We start from the raw sequence: 5,682 nt of genomic DNA, 5'->3' as shown, positions 1-5,682 counted from the left end.
ATGTATAAACAATTTGGTATATCCCCACTTGGTTGGGAGATGGATGTATGTATGAGTCATCAGTGATAGGAAGGTCATTTGTGATGTATGTATAGAGTCATGTTCTTCTTTTAGAACATCTTTTTGAAGACTTTGCTTATGCTCAGGGGGAGCATGGACTTGATCATGGGAGCTTAATGAGCACACTTCAGCATATCAGAGAATTCAGCATGCAGTTAGGGGGAGCATGACCCTTTTCCCTTAATGTCAAAGGGGGAGAGTGACTTGGTGTGGTTTTTGCCATCAAGTCCAAAGGGGGAGATTGTTGGCATTATGATGTATGTGTTGTACTTAATGGAAACCCACTTGTAGCAGAACAATAGAAGAGACAGTAGATGTGACAGAATGCATGTTAGGGGTGTTTACAGATGTGATGAAATGCAGGGCAGCTTCAAGGAATCAGTTTAGAAAGCAACTCACTCAGATGAAAGATCACAGTATAGCAGGTAAACAGAAAAGAATTACAGATCAGTCTTCACGGAATGAAGAAAGAGAGGTATACACAGGTTCACCACTGACCAAGCTGTGTATACATGTAGGTTCACTGTATACAAGTCGCGTATACATACACACGCACTTTCACAGGAGTAAAAGCACGTATACCTTGGAAAGATAAATTTTTGGTCCGAAGTATTTGGTCCATGGTATTTTTGATCCATGGTATTGGTCCAAGGTATCGGGTCCAAGGTATTGACCCAAGGTATTTGGTCCAAGGTATTGGTCCTAAGTGGTTTTGGTCCATGGTATTGAGAAAGGCCTACAAACTATAAAAGGAGGAGAAGATCATTAGGCCAAGGTGTGCAAGTATCGAATATCTGATGAAGTGTGAGATCTAATATGCAGGTTATTGGCTTATGGTGCTATGCTTGATCTGAACCAAGGATGAACCTTAGTGTTTGATGAAGGATAAGATCTAATGATGTATCAGGATCTCAAGGCTTGAAGTGAATTATCTTTATGTGGTTTGATCATGTATCTGAATAACTGGCGCATGTTGTAGTCTGTAAATATGATGATCTGGGTATGACTAAAGTCTAGAATAGTTGTAATGTTTAAATCATCATTTACAGATCTGTACGCAGGTTCACTTTAGAAAAGGAGCGTATACACGCTGGTTTTGCATATCAAAGCAACGTATACATCATAAATTTGATTTGCAGATCTGTACGCTAGTTCGCTTTGAGGAAAGCATGTATGCACGTAGGTTCGACACATGGAAGTAGCGTATACCTTATAAAATATGTTTTAGTTGCTTTTGTTTGTTGTTGCAGTGTTCTGGGTTCTGGTTACTGTATTCTGGTGACAACATTCTGAATGATCAGATTGATGGGTTGTCAAAATGATTGATTGATTCGGTTGTGGTTGGTTCAAAAGGAGATTGGTTGATGCAGATATATTTTATGATTGAATGATGTTGTTGATGGATCCAGTTTGAAAATTTATGAAATGTGGTTCCTGGAAGAAAAGAGAAGGTTGTAGCCTTCTGTAGGTCGGCACCTACGTACTAGTAAACATATCATCTAGTACAAGAGCTAGGGGGTTTTAGCTCCCTTCCAATAGAAGCTGGAGAATGAGAGAAGGTTGTAGTCTTCTGCAGGTAGAAGCCTGCGTACTGGTATAAGACTGCACCAATACAAAAATTGTAAACAGAATTCTCTTATTATTAAAAGAAGACAGAGACGATTACAGTAGGTGGTTTTCACTCACATTGGGTTTCCACCTTATATCTTGGTGTTCATGTGTGTTACTTATGTGTGATGCTTTATTATGTTTTTACTGCACTGTCTAATGAATTCCTGATATACTGGTTAAAGTTCAATGCATGATAATTTGGGTAAATCAAAAGATCTTTGCATATACGCTGGTTGCATTAAGTATAGTTGCGTATACACGCTAGTTCACTAAGCTGAAGTAGTGTATACAAATCAGTTTTGAAAATTAAATTATTGATCTGATAACACTGATTCACCCCCCCTCTCAGTATTATTTCCAACACAAACATGTAGAATTGTTGTTGCTTCTCTTTTGGTGGATTTTCCGCCTTGTTCACGTTGATCTTTAGCTACTAAGACACAAGATCAAACTAATTAAATGTCTTCCCTTCTGAGATAATCTGATATAGTATGTAAACCCATCATTTCGGGAAGGATTTAGTATTCTTGTGTCCATAAACTCAGCAACATAAGGCTATCAAGTAATGAAACACCTTTCTGAGTGATTTGGTCTTGTAAGTATTGTTTGGTGTCTGAAAAAACTTTCTCGGTTCATTTACCCAAATCTTGACCACTTCCTTAGTGTTTAGATAGCCTGTCACTGCATAAAAATGAGACTCCATGTGTTGCTTAGGCTTAGGCAAGTGTGTGTTATGTGGTCGGTAGGAGGAAAGTTGTTTCCCACTAGAATTGTTTAGAGACATGTTCTTGGTATCCAAGCCTTAAAGAATACATCTAATGACATATGAACATGGTAAGATTGGGTATCTGCGAGGGACACTATGAAGCCCTGACCGTTGTATGTTGATGTAAACTTGTCAATCCTCCAGATCTGCTTTAAATTACATAGTACTGGATGCATCCTTGATAGTATGCCAAGTGATATCATAGTCCTTCTCAATGTACAATTGTGTATCAGATAGAATGGGAACTAATATTGAAGGACTTTCAACAACTTGCTTGTTACTTCTTTCTGTAGCCTCCTTTGATGTTGATATTTTGGGAGGCATGATGCTATATGTTGATGAGAGAGATACCTACAATACTTGTAGTAAGAGATGCACTCATGATGATAATAAGTTAGCTTTAGCAGATCCATTCAACAATCAATCTTAAAGCAACAAAACACTGGCCGAGGAGAGATATTGAGCAATGTTGCGCTGCAAGGAGGCAAACTATTCTATGGAATTGCACAATCTTAGCTAGTAGAAGAGGGGAAGGATTGTGCAATGCGTAGCTGGAGGAGGCCAGTAATTACACATTATGTAGTTTCAACTGGCAAGTAGGGGGCTTGCTGCTTGGGATTACGCAATGCATAGTAGGAGGAGCCAACAAGTCTTAAGGATGTTGCATTTTAGCATGAGAGAGAGGAAAAATTCAGATCTAGAACTGAGGAAGAAACGAGTGTAGATCGGTCCTGGAATCAATTAAATCAATCATAAGTATTTACCAGATAAGATAATACAAAAGGAAGAACATGCATGCATAAATAGACCCAACAACAATAATTGTTGGTAGGTGAAAAGACAAGAAAGCGATGTGATACTTGTAAAAATAACTCAAAAGACTAAAACAACACTTGTACAAGCTAATATTAATAGAAACACCAACAAATACAAGAATAAACAAGCAAAGAAACACTTGCAAATGAAAAAACAATAAAAACGATGGAAAAAACAGCAAAAAGCGACACTTGAGAAACTTACTCGGAAAAGTGTTGCAAATCGAATCCAAAGCTCCTTCAACTTGTGAGAATGGATAGAGCTCCAATGTCGAATGTCAAAATTAGCTCTACAAGCCTATAATTTATAGATTTACCCCTACAAAATTAGGGTTAGGGTTTCTGACGCTCATGCCTAAGATTAAAGAGAAAGTGACACTTGTCCATTAATCTAAAATAAAAACTTGTGCCACACCATTAGAAAGGAATGAGAAATATATATTTTCTAGGGATGTAGAAGTGGTTGATTCGAAGACTGCATAGCCCATTGGCAGAAAGGACTATGTAATTCCCAGTGACAAGGGATTGTGCAATTCACTCGCTCAATGTATTGCGCAGTTTTACTCCACAATGAGTGATTGCACAGTTTGCTTGTTTAATGACTGCCTATCTCACAGGATTGTGCAGTTTAGTTCCTCAAGGAATTGTACAGTTGCTAGTGACAAAAGATTACGTAGTTCCTAGAGGCAAGACCTACAATCAGTGCTATATTAGGATAATATTTAGCTTGTGTTTGAAAGGGGTTTGCTTGTCTTTGGAAGTTATGAAACTATTGTTGATAAGACTCAGTCACAATTAATACATCAAACAAGAAACACATATGGAAAGATAAGTCTAAGAAATCAAGAGGAACAATTGATAATGAAAAAGCGAGTTCTTGTAGACAAAAGTAGGCTCCAAAATCGAAGTAGAGGCAAAATTTTGGAGGGGGGTTGTAGCAGCTACAATAGGTAGAAATTCCTCAATATCCTCATTATGTGTATTTCCTGGCTGCTTGGTCTCATCTAGGTCTTCTTCCTTCTATTGACCATGTATTTTTTGCTCTGCTATGGCTTCCTGAAGGAGATGTATATTCATGAAGGCTGTTAGGATTTTTTCTTCTTGAAGCGCAAAAATGTTTCTAGCTACTGCCAAAATTTAAGAAATTTCCTTTAGCAACATTCTTCCTTCAACTTGTCTTGATCCTCCTAGAAGTTTCACTATTGGTTTTTATGATCCCGTTTCACACATGGATGAGTATATGGGGTATTTAAAACCAGAACAAAAATATATGAAAGTGAATGAAATTTTGCACACTACTCAAAGACATTCTAAAGCTAGGCATGTATTTCGACAACTCATGCTATTGAAACCCTGTTGTCACCAAGTTTTTTGTTGACATGAGAACTATTTCCCTTTCCATGCAATACTCCAAATGAAAACACATTGAACCAACAAAAAAAACTTTGCATGTTATGAACAACAAGGATTTGGCGAAACCCACTAAAGTGGATGTGTTTGGCTAGAACCTCTTCAAAATTTTTGAAGTATGCATCTTTACATCTTATCGTTTGTCCCCCCTAAGCTATGTAATTTAAATGAAACCTACCTACTTATGCTCTAATCCCTTTAGCACCTTCCTCTGTAACGACACCAAAATTTTGAGTTATTTATTTGCATAAACCTTAAAAATTAATCAACCCGAGGCTCATAGAATTATAAGGTACAAACACAGTACGTGCAGGACTAAAAATTGGGCTATCTCGGGAGCACAACAACTAAAAGTAACTAAAAATCATACTTGCAACATACTTCAAAGAAAAAACTACTTCCTTTCAAGATTTGAATAGTAGATGGGGTTCAACCGGTTCAAGTAAGGGAAATGTAATCGTGACCTTAAGGTCAATTTGCCTTAAAGGTACTACATTTCCATTCTACATTCAGCTGAGATGAGGATATGAGATGTCACCAAGTCACCTAGTACCATATACTGGCGTATGGATGAAAAAATGGTTTAGTAGATATCCTTAATAAGTTTTTCAACCAATCACTAAATACTATGGAAATAAAATACATAGACATCAAACAACATAAGAATGAAATAAACCTACTATTGTAGCTTCACTACCTAAGAAGGGGGTCGTGCCTTCCTTGGAAGCAAGCTACCAGAAAATCAATAATATATCAACATCACTACCAATAAAAACCAGAGTACTATTATATTAAAGAAATACTTTACATATCATGTCTCTCTTGTACTCTCTACCCCCCATTACAAGATATAATACATTATTTATAAGAAATGACTCCCCAAACTGGATAAGATAAACTCCTCTAATCTCATGGATCCAAGAGAAAAGCAGTTACATACATTTTAAGGCAGGATTATTTCTGGTTGTTACATTATAATCTCAACCTCTGTAAATTAGCAAGAGTGTTTCAGGTTGTATT

Source organism: Pinus tabuliformis, chromosome X, assembly GCF_031772625.1.
Source record: "Pinus tabuliformis cultivar Carrire ecotype Pingquan chromosome X, CPIR1, whole genome shotgun sequence".
Lineage (NCBI taxonomy): Eukaryota > Viridiplantae > Streptophyta > Pinopsida > Pinales > Pinaceae > Pinus > Pinus tabuliformis.
The sequence above is the reverse complement of the archived record's forward strand: the minus strand, read 5'-3'. Positions refer to the sequence as shown.